Genomic DNA, 15,515 nt, shown 5'->3' with positions numbered 1-15,515 from the left:
CTGTCCTGGGCTCAAAGGTGCCTTGGCGCATCAACAAGAGGGACTGAGCTGCCAAAAAGTGAGGTGTGAGGTGAAAGTGTGAGGGAGGTTGCTTAGAGGTGAGGAGATACTAAGAGTACTCTAGGAAGGAACAGAAATTTCTAGAATTTTAACAGCCAAGTATGAAGGGACAGCATGGTGAGCTGGAGGCTTGAGACAGACAAACAAGACCTTGTCTCACAAATCAAAAGAGAAACAAAAACACCCAAAATTTAAATAATGAAAGGGTCTTAAAATTCAGTAGCTGAATAATGATGGCTCATGGCTATATTCTTCGCATTCAGGGAGCCGAGGCAGGAGGATAGTGAGTTTGAGGCCAATCAGAGCTCCATAGAGAGAACCCATCTTAACAAAACTGTCCAGGGGCTGGTGTGATGGCTCAGGGGGGTCAAGACACTTGCGGCTGCCTGAGGTAGATTCTGCAATTCAAGTGATGGAGCAAGAACCAGTTCCCAGATCTGTCCTCTCACCTCCAGAAGAGCCCGCCTTCTAATAAATAAATACATATTTAAATGTTTTTTTTTCTGCCAGGTATGGGGATGCACACATTTCTTTACACCCAGGAGACAGAAGCAGGTAGATCTCTGTGAGTTCGAGGCCAGCCTACCTTACAAAGTGAGTTGCAGGACAGCTAGGGTCATTACATAGAGAAACCCTGTCTAGAAAAAAACCAAGCAACCAAGTGTTTAGAATTCAACTAAGCTGGAGAGATGGCTCAGCGGTTAAGAGCACTGACTGCTCTTCCTAGAGGTCCTGAGTTCAAATCCCAGCAACCACATGGTGGCTCACAACCATCTGTAATGAGATCTGATGCCCTCTTCTGGTGTGTCTGAAGACAGCTACAGTGTACTCATATGCATAAAATAGAATTCAATTAAAGAGAAGTTCTGCAACAGTGGTTCTCAGCCTTCCTAATGTGACCCTTTAATACAGTTCTTTATGTTGTGGTGACCCCAAACCATAGAATTATTTTTCTTGCAGCTCCCTATTGGTAGTTTTGCTGCTGTTATGATTTTTTTTGCTATCGTTATGAATCTCAATGGAAATGATATCTGATATTTGATCCCAGTGCGAAGGTTGTTCCACATTCCCCAAAGGGTCGTGACCCACAGGTTGAGAACAGCTGTATTAGACTATACTCAAGGAGGTGGCTATGCGAGTTTGTAAAATGGCTTTAAAGGGTGCATCGGATCAAGGTCTACAAGCACAATCCTGAAGTCACAGCTATTCTGTAGACTAAAGCTGAAGGATCTCTGTGAGTTCAAGGCCAACCTACTCTACAATGTGAGTTCGAGGACAGCTAGGGCCATTGCACAGAGAAATGCTGTTCAAGGCTTGCCAGAATGATATGGGGAGACAACATCCTCAAATAAACAGGAAGCAGAGGCCTGGTGGGATGGCTCAGTAGGTAAAGATGCTTGCTTCCAGGCGTCCCCCAGACCAAAATGGTAGAAGGTGAGAACTGATTTCCTCAAGTTGTCCTCTGACTGCTAAACGAACCCCACAGTACACACACACACACACACACACACACACACACACACACACACACACACAAATATTTAAAAATTAAAGAAATAAGTAGTTGGGGTTGGGGATTTAGCTCAGTGGTAGAGCGATTGCCTAGCAAGCGCAAGGCCCTGGGTTTGGTCCCCAGCTCCGAAAAATAAAAAGAAAGAAAGAAAAAAAAAAAAAAAAAACTAAGTAGTTGAGATCCTTGCTCAGTGGTTGAACTCTTGTTTAAAATCCCACAGTAAGTAGCTGAGGCCATGGGTCAGCAGTACAACCCTAGAATTTACTTTTAATGTGTAAGGAGTTTAAAACGCATCTGGAAATAGGGGCTGGAGGATGGCTCCATGCTTAGGAGTACATACTCTTCTAGAGGACCTGAGTTCAGTTCCTAGCACTCACATTGAGCGGCTCATGACTGCATCAGATCCAGGGGATGTGAGGCCAACTGGCTTCTCCTGCTTCCTATACTCATGTGCACTACCCACACACAGACACACATAATTAAAAATAAAATTAAGGCAAAAAAACCAAACCAAATCAAAAAACCCCAAACTACATCTGAAAAGGGTGAGGACTCTTGATGTTAGATTAGCAGAAGTCTGAAGCATGAAAAGGCTTCTTCCTCTCTTTATCTGAGGCCAGGCTGAGTTCTGAAGAACCATCCACAGGGTAGACTGATGGCTCAGCAGTTGAACGCTTTTTTTTTTTTTTTTTTTTTCCTTTTCTTATTTTCGGAGCTGGAGACCGAACCCAGGGCCTTGTGCTTGCTAGGCAAGCACTCTACCACTGAGCTAAATCCCCAACCCCAGTTGAACGCTTTTGCAGAGAACCCAGGTTCAGATCCTTACGTCCACTTCCAGCAGCTGACAAACATCCATCACTTCCGGTCCAGATAATCCGACACCCTCTTCTGGTTTCCCACGTACCTGCACTCACGTGCACATACACTTACCTAAAAATAAGCCTTAAAAAAAAAAACTGTAAAAATTTTAAAAGCACAAAAGATGTAAAAATGCATCTGAGATCCTTGCAGTTGGGGAAGAATATTGATTTCCTGGTGGAGCTGTAGTTCCCAATTATTATCTGATCACTCTGAACAGCTTGAGGAAATGAAAGCATACCTGAAATTCACGGTTAAACGCTGTGTTTCTTAGAAAACAGTGTTTAGCATTAAGAAGTCACGACAAGCGTATTTCATCTGTGAATGACGGCAATTTGGAAGGAGTCACAGAGACACAAAGGAGAGCTGATCCTGACACAGAAATCTGTTCCTGCCAAGAGAAGTTAACAAATCAAGCCGAGATTGTGGGGACTTGGGGCGACAGCTTCAGGACAGCCCTTACTTAGACTCTCCCAGTGAGGAGTCAGGGTCATGGCTGTGCTGGTCTAGCACAGGCAAAGTCTCGGGTACTGTACACAACACTACAAACAAGCAAACAAAATCTCAGGACAAACAATAATGGTATATGTTTCAATTGCTAGCTAAGTTATAGGCTCTTAGATTTTGTCGCCATTGAAAAATGAGGGAGGGGGGATGGGATAGGAGCTTACGGATGGGAAACTGGGAAAGGGAATAAATAACATTTGAAATGTAAATAAAAATATCCAGTACAAAAAAAGGGGGGGGGCTGGAGAGATGGCTCAGTGGTTAAGAGCACTGACTGCTCTTTCAGAGGTCCTGAGTTCAAATCCCAGCAACCACATGATGGCTCACAACCATCTGTAATGGGATCTGATGCCGTCTTCTGGTGAGTCTGAAGACAGCTACAGTGTACTCATATACTAAACAAATAAATAAATCTTAAAAAAAAAAGAAAGAAAGTGGAAAAAAAGAAAAAGAAAAAGAAAAAACGAGTACCTGGACGTGGAGGTGCACACCTCTAATCCCAGCCTTCCGGAGACAGAGGCAGGTGGATCTCTGTGAATTCAAGCCTGGTCTACAGAGTGAGTTCCAGCATAGCCAGGGCTACATGGAGAAAACTCTGTCTCAAAACAAAGAAGAAAAAAATCAGAAAAGAAAAAGTGACTAAAGCTAGTGTAGATATGCCGTGTGTATCTGTGGTCATAAACAATTTAACTGGGGTAAAGGTGTTTGCTGCCAAGCCTGACCTTCAGTCCTTGGACCTACAAGGTGGAAGGAGAGAACGAACTCCTGAAAGTTGTCCTCTGGCTATCATTGTACAGTGGCTCATGTGTGGTCCTTCCTCCCCCCCCCCCCCCCCCCCGCATTATATAGATAAACGTAATTTTAAAAAATCATAGTCTGACTCAAAACAAAACAGAACAAAATGGACTGGAGCTATATTGTTGGAGGGGACTTGTCCAGTTCCCATGAGGGGCATGAGTTTTATCCCCCCCCCCGCCCCACATACACACACAGAGTAAATACTGCATGGTGTCCCAGCCCTTGAGAGGTGGGAGGGATGGGAAAGCAGGAGGACCACAAGTTCAAGGTCCTCCTGTTCTACACAGCAAGTTCAAGGCCAGTATGTGCTACATATCTGGAAAGGGGGGATTGCAACCTGCTTTGTTGCATTTGTTTCTTTGTTCCCCATTATCCATTCATCTGTGATAGGTTGGCGATTTCCCAAAACACATATACTAGGAGTGGGGGAGTGCCGGGCAAGGCTCTGGGGAGATTGTGCAAAGCTTGCCCAGCCCCTGCATCATTGGGTTTTATCCACTGAGGCTGAGCCATTTCTAGCCACTATTGAAACTTTGGAAGCCAGTCAGGAGACGCACAGGTGGCCCATTTATCTCGAATTCCTTTACTTGGTGCTAAACGTTACGGCAAGCGTTTTTCCCCCTTCTTCTTCTCTTTTCTTTCCGATGCACTTCAAAGCAAAACCGTAGATGTGTCTTCGTTGCTTTGAGAAGTACGAGCCGTCTTTTCAAGCCGTCTTTTACCGTGTGCTGTCTCTGAAAAAAGATGACTCTGTCATAAACCACTGGGTATGAAGCAGAGCGACTCATGCCAACGGCTCTTGCCTGTGCGGAGGGTTCAAAGTCAAAAACAGAACAATCACAACAAAAGCAAAGGAATGTTCTGGCTTTAGGGCAGGATGTGTGTGTGTGTGTGTGTGTGTGTGTGTGTGTGTGTGTGTGTGTTTAGACCACGTACTCCCCCCCCCCCACTCTCCTCAGAAAAGTATGTAGCATTGTACAATCTGTGACGGTTTAGTTGTCTGTGTACATTGTCTTTCTTTTCTCTCCCTCTCTTCTCTCTGCCTCTTCCTTCCCCTCCCCTCCCTCTCCTTCTCTTCCTTCCTCCGCCCTTCCTCTTTTCCATTTTCTTCCCTTCCCCTCGGCACATTTGCATGTGTGCACACTCTCACACACTCGTGAATTAAATAAATTCACATAAACAAACAACACTTTTGCCATGAGAAGCGGCTCATGCTTAGAATCCCAGAATTCCACAGACGGGGTCGGGGGTGGGAGGGGGTGGGGGTGAGGAGTGGGGGTGGGGTGCTTACAAATTAGTGGCCAGCTAGGGCTACCTAGGGAAAGCCCTATAGAGGCATGCTATGCTTGCAGATACTCGGGTGGGAGCCTTTAGTAGCCTTTTGTAGGACTGCTGTCTGCAATTTACGTTAAAATGCATTAGAACAAAAACTAAAATGGATTTTGGCTGGCGGGATGTGCAGCTTGTAATAAAAACATCATACAAGGTTAATGGTGGGATTTAGGAAGGGCATTATTAGCTCAAGTCAGCTGTGTGCTTCTAAATTTTCATAAAGTGTGGGAATAAGTTTCTGCTAGCTAATATATATATCCAGTAACAGAAATTTTGGACGGTATGGAACGGCGTAGCTGTAAATCTACATCCTGCAAGACAGTCATATTTCTTCGTTGTTTCTTTCTTTCCTTCTTTCTGTCTCCCTTTCTCCTCCCTCCTCGCTTCTCATTCTCCTTTTTACCTTTTGGGAAGGATCTAGTACATAGCCCAGGTTGGCAATCCTCCTGTCTCTGTCTCCTGCGCTCTGGGATTACAGGCCTGGACCACCCTTCCTTTCCTCCTTCCATCCCTTCTTCCTTCCCTTCCTTCCTTCCCAATGCTTCTTTCTTCCCATTCCCTTTCTCTTCTCTTTCTCCCTCCCTCCTCCTCCCCTTCCTCCTCCTCCTTTTCTTCTTTTTGTTTTTCAGGCAGGATCTTAGTATATAGCCCAGGCTAGCCTCACACTTGTGGCAATCCTTTGCTTCCCCAAATTCTGGGATTACAGACATGCACTACCACATCCACTTAGAAAGCTTCCTCCCTCCCTCCCTTATTCCCTCCACCTTCCCTCTTCCCCTTCTGCCCCGTTCCGGCCTCCCTCTCTCCTGGGCCTCACACAGTCAAGACCTTCATCCCCTAAAGATGTTCTTATAGTCGAATATACCATTGAGATCCCATTTCTGCCCATCGGGTTCACCACCTCCCAATTCTCAGGAAAAATGAGCTTCCTTCCTCTGTCCCTAACCTGCAGTCCTCCAGGCAGGGGTGGGGTGAGGGACATCAGAACAATACGGAGAAACTGAACCTTACCATCTCATTTGCCCTGCTTTCCCAGAGTGGTGGCAGCTAGGTTGGATCCCCAATTCTGCAGGTACTCTGGGAGGACCTTGGGTAGATCCACACAGCACTCGAGAGCCTCAGTTTCCCCATCTGTAAAGCGAACACGGTGCTTTCTATTTCCCAGGGGTGGCTGTGGGTGGTGAGACAAGACCCACCAGGATGTGTGCCCCCGAGCCAGACCCTTCAAGTGGTGAGCAGCACTGGCCTGCCCTCACCCCAGTCTCCTCAAGGAGGTCGCCTGGACTCGCAGACTTGGCGCAGCTCCATCGCCGTACAACTCTCTTCCCTGGAGCCCGAGTGGAATGTTTTCTCTTCCCTCCTCCTCCTCCTTTTCCTGTGACCGTGTCTGCAGGACTCCTCTGCTATCCTGGGCTCCCCAGAGATCAGCTTTAACCCTCTCTCCCTGTCTGTCTCCCACCCTGCAGCCCACCGGGCTGTTTCCAATTTGGAATCCATACATCTTGTCTCTCAGATCATAGCCGCCTCTTAGATGGGGCTAATGAGGATTTAAGGGCCCGGAGCCCTGGACCTCCCCAAACTGAGATAAATCCTGCCTCTGTTCAGACAGGGGGCCTCCAGCCAGGCATTCAATCCCCTCCTCCAGGCTGGCCGGGGAGGCGCCTGGGGAGCCCCCTTCTGGCAGGCGGCGGGGGCCTCCCAGCTTCTCGTCGGGAGACAGGAAGAGACAGTTTCTCAAAGGCCCAAAAGAGGGTCCCACAACTCGGTGGCCCAGAGCGGTAGAACTTATAAAAAAGGCTGGTTATTGCCTTTTAAAACGGAAGTTAGTTATATCTATGTGTTTGTGCACATGTGTGGGGTGTGCTTTGCTCACTAGGGGACAGAGTTTGGCATGCAGTGTCTTCTTCAGTTATCTCCATGGATCTCTAACACATTTCTTCGTTGTTTCTTTCTTTCCTTCTTTCTGTCTCCCTTTCTCCTCCCTCCTCGCTTCTCATTCTCCTTTTTACCTTTTGGGAAGGATCTAGTACATAGCCCAGGTTGGCAATCCTCCTGTCTCTGTCTCCTGCGCTCTGGGATTACAGGCCTGGACCACCCTTCCCTTCCTCCCTCCTTCCCTTCTTCCTTCCCTTCCTTCCTTCCCAATGCTTCTTTCTTCCCATTCCCTTTCTCTTCTCTTTCTCCCTCCCTCCTCCTCCCCTTCCTCCTCCTCCTTTTCTTCTTTTTGTTTTTCAGGCAGGATCTTAGTATATAGCCCAGGCTAGCCTCACACTTGTGGCAATCCACTGGAGTTTGCCGGCTCCTCTGAAATGCATACCAGAGAGCGCCTAGGATCCTCGGGTCTCCATGCTCCAGGGCTGGTGTTTCGGATGTGCCAGGCTTTTTATGTAGGCGCTAGAGATCTAAACTCAGGTCTTGTGCTTTTGTAACAAACATTTTATCCACCGAGCCATTTCCCCCCTTTATTTTTATTCATTGATCGATTATTCGTTTCGTTTTGAGACAGGATTTCTCTGTGTAGTCCTACTTGCCCTGGAACTCACAGGGGTCCTCGTGCCTCTGCCTCCTGAATCAAAGGCTCGCGCCCCCTCCACTCCCGAAGGCCACCTCCTCCCGCCCCTGTGTCAGTTGTTTGTTTTTGAGACAAGGTCTCACTGTGTAGCCCTGGCTGACCTGGAACTCACTATTGTAGACCAGGCTGGCCTTGAACTTGGCAGGCTGGGAACTCCAGCGCTTCTCTGTCAGCTGGAGTCACAAGTGTGCATGATCAGTCCAGAGGGCCCTTTTTAAGGATGCTGTGTCCTCTGAAGCCCTGGGAACAAGCTTGGGGAGAGAAGAGCTTATGCAAGTCAGCTCCATGCTAGGAATGAGGGGAGGAAGCGTATCCAGTTCTCCACACACACACGGGGGGGGGGGGGTTCCAGGTATAAGACAGGTACCACCCCAACTCTATATGTAATACGCGTGTGAGTCTAGGGAAGACCCGACCTAGCTGTGCTGATGGGAAGGAAGGCTTCCTGGAGGAGGCAACTTTGTTCTGGGCTCCCCAGTATGTGACAAGGCCCTAACCACAGGAATAGTTAAAAGCCAGGCGTCCTAGAGGACACTGTAATAATTCCAGGCGCACTCAGGAGTCGGAGACAGGAGGATTTTCTTAAGTTCTGGCATAAGCTATATAGTAAGGCCCTGTCTCAAATTATTTTGGAAAAAGAAACTAAAAGAAAACAAAAAAGGTTTGCATCCTAAACCAGAGAACTTTTTTTTTTTTTAAGCTCAGGCTTATGTAATTCAGGCTGCCTTCAACTCCATCATGATTATTCAACTGAGGGTGACATTGGACTCCAGAGTCTCCTGCCTCCACCTTCCCCAGAGCTGTCACAGAACCCCAGGACTTCGTGCTTATCAGGCAAGCTCTCAGCCAACTGAGCCACATCCTCAGCCCCTGACCGGTGTTTCTTTGGTGACTTTATTCCCCCTACCCAAGGTGGGCGCAATGGCTTGAGAGAATGGGAATCTCTAAGAAGACCTGGAGAGGCCAAGCTTCAGTCAATGCCCTGTTTCCTCTGAGCACCCACACTTCCTCTGAGCACCCACACTTCCTCTGAGCACCCACACTTCCTCTGAGCACCCATACTTCCTCTGAGCACCCATACTTCCCTGTAGAACTCTTTAATCTTTCACCCCTCCCCCACATTAAGTCCCTGCTGCCGGCTGTGGACTTAATAATTTCCACCCCATTTATTTACAAACTTACAATTCATTTAGGCTTAGCAGAACTTTCTGCACATCTAGGCGATGAAACCAAGCTGAGGTGGAGACATTTTTCCCTCCCAGCAAAGGGCTCTCCCGCTTCAAACACACATACAAGGGCTGGTGGGTGAGATGGCTCAGTGGGTAAAGGAGCTTGCCACCAAGCCTGCTGACCTAAGTTCGATCCCTGGAACACACATGGTTGAAGGAAAAAAACTGACCCCTAGAGTTTGTCCTCTGACATCCACAGGCAGGCTTTGGCACAGGCTCTCCCTACCCCTACTCCCACAAAATAAACGAATAAAATTTAAAAACCCTCTAAACAGCAAAGAAACAACATCAACAAGGAAGCAAAACAATAGTAAACCCAGGATCCTGGTCTCCCCGTACACACATGTAACTGACAGGCTGAGGCAGGAGGATCATGAGTTCAAGGTCAGCCTGGGCTTCATAGGGAGCCTTGGCCTCGAACAGACTAGATGCAAAGTCTAGGGGAGATGGGAGTTCACTTGGGCTATCCCTGAATGCTCCCTCTCATCCCGGGGACCTGGACCTGTCCAGCCCCACCCTGGTGGTCTTCTTTCTGCCATATGTTTAGAGGAGCCTTGATTAGGGAAACTTTCATCACAGTGTTCTACGGAAGCCATGGGAGCTAAGGAAAGTTATGGTGTAAGAAAAGCGTCGCTGCTTTTCCTCTTGTGGGAATGCTTTGTCATCTTTCCAGGTGACGGTAGTGGCCCCGACTTCCTCTTGAACCGGCATCCGCAAGGGCAGGGATAGTTCTGGATTGCTTTTGGAGTCAACTCTTTGCTCAGGATTTGGGAATACTTTAGGTCCTCAATCAATATTCCAAGGCTTGGATTCCGCAGAACCCTATGACTGTGGCACCCATTCAGCTAAAATAGCCACAAGTCCGGATCAGGCTTAGGGGGAGGTGGCCTGGCTCCAGGAGGGTATAGAGTGCAAAGAAAAGCATCGTGGGGGGCCGTTTGGGGTCGTCCCGGGGCGCTTAACCTTGGCTTTCTCTGCTGGCTGAGCTGCGGCTCCTTACTCCAGGGCCTCGGGCTGCGCGCCCGGGAAGAGGAGGAGGCGTCTACCGTCTGCACCCATCACCTGAGCTGCACCGGGCGGGGAGGATAACAATTATTGGGAGAGGTTTAAAAAAAAAAATCATTATCAAATAACTACAGCTTGCAAAAGTTGGAGAATGGGAAGGAAAATGCGGACCGGATCGCTGCAGGATCGCGCGGCTGCTGGAGCCGCGCCGCGCCGCGCCGCGGTAGCCGATCTGGAAGGAGAAACATCTGCAACGCATTTGTGCGAGGCTCACCTTTGAGACCTCGCGGCTGGAAGGAGGCGCTGAGTTCGCGTGAAAGGAAAATCGCTCCAAGAAGGTTTTCTTAGGGGGACCCTGACCCGCGCGGGCTGACGAGGCCGGGAAGTTGGGGAAGAGCGCCCCCTGTCAGGAGCACGAAGAGCCTTGAACACCGAAAGCCACCGTCTCAGCCTCAGTTTCCCAGTCTTTCTTTCCCCCTCCTCCTTCCCCCTAACCCTCATGTAGCCTAGGATGACCTATAACTAGAACTCACTGTATAGATGATCTTGAATTTCGGATTCGCCTGGCCCCATCGCCTGAGTACTGAGATTACAAATGTGTCGCCATGCCTGCTTTGTTTGTTTTGTTTGTTTGTTTGTTTGTTTGTTTGTTTGTTTTTTTGGGGGTAGGGGGACTGCCTAGGAATCGGACCCAAGACAGAGCTTGCTAGACAAGCTTAAGCTCTCTACCCCTAAGCTAGGTACCCAGCCCTTGTTTTGTTTATGTGAGACGGCATCTCAATAGCCCATGCTTGCTATATAGCTGAGTCTGGCCTTGAACACTTCCCCTTCCTCAATCTGCCAAATTCTGGGATTGCAAGACTGGTTTCAGCCATCTATGAGTGGGAGTTAATGTTAATTTCACCAAACAGTTCTTGTGATGAATTACAATACCACTTTTAAAGAAAAATCTTAAAAACTTTGTATGTCAAAGGATAAAAAAAAGGGGGAAACTTTTTTTCCTGATAAAATAGGAGTGGCTTTAAATTTTTTTTTCTTTTGACAGCTTCGTAAGACACTGTGATCAGCCAACCCCTTACTACCCTTTCGTCTCCAACACCCTGCTTTTCTGTTCCCCCTCCCTCCCACCCTCATGCTCCTCTTTTATGCCTCCCACGCAAGCAGTCACAGCTGCTACGTGTTCATGACTGCAAGGGTCATGTGGCAGTCGACCACATGCTTCACCCTCATTCTGCTCTTTCCTTCCCTCCTTCCAGATGTTCCCCGGGCCTTGGAGTGGTGACACAGTCTCTGGGTTGGGACTGGGCATTCAGGAGCCACTGTTTTCATCCCTTTGACCAGTCGAGTCCCCTCCTTAACCACTGCCCACTCAAGAAGTCCTTCTCTGATCAAGGCTGAGGGCTTCCCTCGTCTGTGGGTGTCCCCCCAAATCAAGGTTTCTCTGCGTAGCCCTGGCTGTCCTAGAACTCACTCTGTAGACCAGGCTGGCCTGCTTCTGCCTCCCGAGTGCTGGGTTTAAAGGCCCCTGCCACCACTACTCAGTTTAGTCTGTGGGTAAAACCAACAAACGTTTAGAAAACAGTCTAGGATCGTGGAGATGGCTCCATTACTAAAGCACCGTATGCTACTCCTGAAGACCTGGGTTAGCTCTCTAAGAACCACAGGACAGAGGAAAGGAATGACTTCTTCTGGCTGTCACAACTTGTGCCTTGGGTGTCCTCACACACAAAATAAAAAAGTGCAATAAAAAAAAATTAACAATACAAGGCGGTTTGTGAGATCATTTGACACATGGCTAGGAGCTCCCCGCTCGGGCCTGGCCTTCCTAGCCGCAGGCTTTTTCACCAGTTCTGCATGGCAGGCAGGCCTTCCTTCCCCTGGAGTCGGTCTCAGATCCAATCCTAAAGATAGAATCTTATCTGTAGCCGAGGCTGGCCTTGAACTATCCAAAAATCCTTTTGTCTCTCTGCTTCCTGAGTGCTAGGATCACAGGGAGGTACCAATGTGTGCAATATATTCTTCTTCCTTCTCCCTCCTTCCTTCCCTTCCTCCATCCTATAAGGTCTCATGTAGCCCAGGCTGGCCTCAAACTCACTATTTGGCCAAGGCATGCATCATTGCTCTGGGTTTGGGTGAAAACCCAAGAGTTCCTTGGAAGCTCCGTTGGCAGAGCGCTTGCCTAGCATTCAGGAAGCCCTGGGTTCCACCCAGCTCCGCCTAAACCAGGAATAGTACTGCATGCCTGTAGTCCCAACACTCAGGAGGAAAAGACAGGAGCTGCGTCAGAAGTTCAAGGCCAGTCTTCAAGATGCAGAAGGTTTGAGACAAGCCTGGGCTACATAAGACACCCCTCTTCCCCCAAAAGAGCCTAGAGTTTCTAATTCAGGGACCAGGGCAAGCCCTTCAACCTGCTGAACAAGGGTGACCCACAAGGAGCCTCATGGTCTCACAGCAGCTCACTGCCGGTTCTCACAGTGGGAGAAGATCTAGCAGAGCCCAATTAATTTTCAGTGGCTGAAATGGTCGTTTGGAAGAGCAAGGTTGAGGTTGGCTGAACAACTGTACATGCCTTTGGTTGAACACTGTCCGGTCTGAGGAGATAAGAGGGCCAGCTGCTGTGTAGGAATCAGGAGGTAACCTAAGGATCTCCATCCAGGTTGGAGGTGGGGGAAGAACCCCCGAGGGCATGGCATACCAGCTTGTATTGTTGCCACCCACCCATGTTTTGCCTTTTTTTCTGTTTTCCCCAGATGCTGTGTTGGTACCAACTGTCACCAAAAGGCCCAGCCCCCAAAGCCCCCAAGAACCGAAAGATAAGAGACATCTTCAGAAAGGGAAGGGAGATGAAAACCTCACAGGAAGCCAAGTGGGCAAACCGTCACTTGAGCCGAAGTGAGAACTGCCTCTCTTTTCCAGCCAAGGGTGAATTTGGTATCCCTAGGGTCAGGTGGGGTCACAGAGGGCAGTACTCTGGGTCTTCATTCTTGCAGAGAAGTTTTGGGGGCTGGGGCTATCATTTAGTGGTAGAATGTGTGCCTTGTATGTGCAAAGCCCTTGTATATTCAAGTCCCAACATCCCAAATAAAAACCAAAACTGTTGCTGGCATCTGGTGGTTCAAGGTTATTTTCCCAACTACTTGAGTGGAGCCAGGAAGTAGGGGCGCATGGCTTTAATCCCGGCACTCAGGAGGCAGAGGCAGGCTGATCTCTGTAAGTTCGAAACCAGCCGCCTGTCTTCAGAGTAAGTTCCAGGACAGCCAGGGCTATACAGAGAAAACAAACAAACAAACAAACAAACAAACCCCACAACTACTTAGGCAGATGAGACAGGAAGATACATGAGTTCAAAGTTAGGCTGGGCTATATAGGAACACAAGGGCCAGCTTGAGTAATTTAGTGAGACCCTGTCTCAAAATAAAAACTAGGGGTTGGGGATTTAGCTCAGTGGTAGAGCGCTTGCCTAGGAAGCGCAAGGCCCTGGGTTCAGTCCCCAGCTCCGGAAAAAATAAATAAATAAATAAATAAAAACTAAAGGGAGGGTTGAAAATAGCTTTGTGGTAGGGTTCTTGCATACAATTTGCCAATGGGAGGGTGGGGGCGTGGCTCTGTGATAAGCACTTGCCCACAATCCCCCAGTGAGGGGCTGGGGGCGTGGCTCAGTGGTAGAGCCCCGCCTAGAATCCCCCAGTGAGGGGCTGGGGGCATGGCTCATTGGTAGAGCATCTATGTGGACCTCCACCCTATTTTTTTGAGACAGGGTCTCTCACTGAACCTGGAGCTCACCAATTTAGTTAGAAAAGTTGGCCATCGACCTCCCAAGGATTTGCATGCATCATGGGGTTACAGGTGCTCACTGTTATGCCCCCTCCACTTTGGATGTAAATTATGGTAATTAAATTTAGGGCCTTATGCTTTTTTGGGGAGCACTCAACCAACTACATCATTTCACTGCCCTCCCAAAAAATCTGACAAGCTGTCCTGACCAGGGCTCGGCATTAACTGTGGACAGTCCAACCTGGAACTGCCTTTGATTCTCTGTTCACCTTGGAGGGCTCAATAAGTACAGGAAGCGAGAACTGCAGGAGGAGGGGGGCAGCTCGCCAGCGCAGTTCCTTCTTGGCCTCTGGGTGGCTCCTTTATGAAAAGCCACTTCCAGCTCTGTTTTGGTCATTCTGGCTGTGGCTGCCTCTTATTTATTAGCTGTGGGATTGTCAGAAAGCAAAAGGAAGGTTCTAGCATGCCCAGGAGGTTGCAGGAATCCATTTCGCACTTGACTATTTTTTCTAACACCTACTAATGTCCTTCACGTTGGCCCCAAAGTCCCCTGGCTTCTCCACCCTTATACACCCTGTTTGGGATAGGGTAGAAGCCGAGAATGTGGAAAAGCTTCTAATGGTGGCCAGCTGCAGGCCTGCAGGCAGGTACAAACCTCTGGGAGCTTGAGGAAGCTGGAGTGGGGAACGGGGTAGTTGGGTAGGATTCCTGTTTGTCCCCCTACCTCCAAACAACCATGGGATGCAAGGCAGAGACCAGTTCCCTCACAACAGCATGGCTGTGCTCATGACAGCTCACCGACTGTGAAATGGGTGTGGTTAGCCCTTTCCATAGGTTATGGCCAGGGCAGAATGAATGGTGGCTGGGTACAACCCTCTTGTGACATTACTGGGCCACTAACAAGAACTGGACAGATACAGCTGAATCTGTCTTTGATCCCCACTAGGAAACTGGCCCAGAAGGCACTTTTTCTGGGCCAATGTTTTCTTGCCCACTTGGCTGGAGTTCTCTTCCCCTGTGTTTCTGTTGAAATACTAGTTCCTAAGGATTTCCACTGCTCGGCTGGCCATGCAGCAGGACCCAGTTGGATCCGTTTTGACAGCAGGCCACCATCCTACCTATTTTCTCCGCTGTCACTGCTCGATCTCTGGAGCTGGCGAAGAGTGGTGGGGGTGGGGAAACAAAGCACATTGAACAAGGATGCTTCTAGAAAAGCTCATCTCTTTGCCCAACTCCGAATGGCTGAGCAGCTGGCTTTCACTACCTGTGCCCCAGTTAACAAAACCTAAAGCCTTGCTCTCTCCAGAGGGGCAACAGGTGCCGGGGAGAGGCAAGAAGATGTCGATTGGGCCAAAGATGTAGTGATGTGACCTTGCTTGGGCCTATTGCAGGAACACTCAAGAGATGTTGTTCAGAGGCCATTCTTGATTGACGTTTGAGTATGGACTGTCTCCCTCTGAGAGAAAGGGATTGGATGTTGCTTCACATGATAGGAGTGCTGTTTGGGAAGATTGTAGGGTTTGATGGATGGAAGTGGGGTGTGCATATGTCTGTGTGCATGCGTGTGTGTGTGTGTGTGTGTGTGTGTGTGTGTGTGTGCGCGCGCACGCGCGCGCGCGCAGAATTTCTTTGTGTAGCTCTGGCTGTCCTGGAACTTGCTCTGTAGACCAGGCTGGCCTTGTACTCAGAAACCTACCTGCCTCTGCCTCCCGAGTGCTGAGATTAAAGACATGAGCCACCACTGCTCAACTGGACTGAGAAATACTGAGTTTTTTTTTTCCCCCTTCGGAGCTGAGGACTGAACCCAGGGCCTTGCGCTTGCTAGGCAAGAGCTCTACCATTGAGCTAAATCCCCAACCCCAAATTC

General features: G+C 48.8%; 1 long non-coding RNA gene across 1 annotated transcript; it reads right to left on the bottom strand.

Moving 5' to 3' along the window:
- Positions 1–1,822: 1,822 nt before the first annotated feature.
- On the bottom strand, positions 1,823–9,933 carry LOC120095912 (uncharacterized). The gene is made up of 5 exons (XR_015634739.1): positions 9,833–9,933; positions 6,080–6,199; positions 3,410–4,470; positions 2,673–2,822; positions 1,823–2,515 (listed from the first exon to the last, which is right to left on the bottom strand). It is a non-coding gene; the product is annotated as an uncharacterized LOC120095912 (long non-coding RNA).
- Positions 9,934–15,515: the final 5,582 nt, after the last annotated feature.

Source organism: Rattus norvegicus, chromosome 12 (assembly GCF_021556685.1).
Source record: "Rattus norvegicus strain SHRSP/BbbUtx chromosome 12, alternate assembly SHRSP_T2T, whole genome shotgun sequence".
NCBI classification, from domain to species: Eukaryota; Metazoa; Chordata; class Mammalia; order Rodentia; family Muridae; genus Rattus; species Rattus norvegicus.
This window is presented reverse-complemented; position numbering and strand designations above follow the sequence as displayed.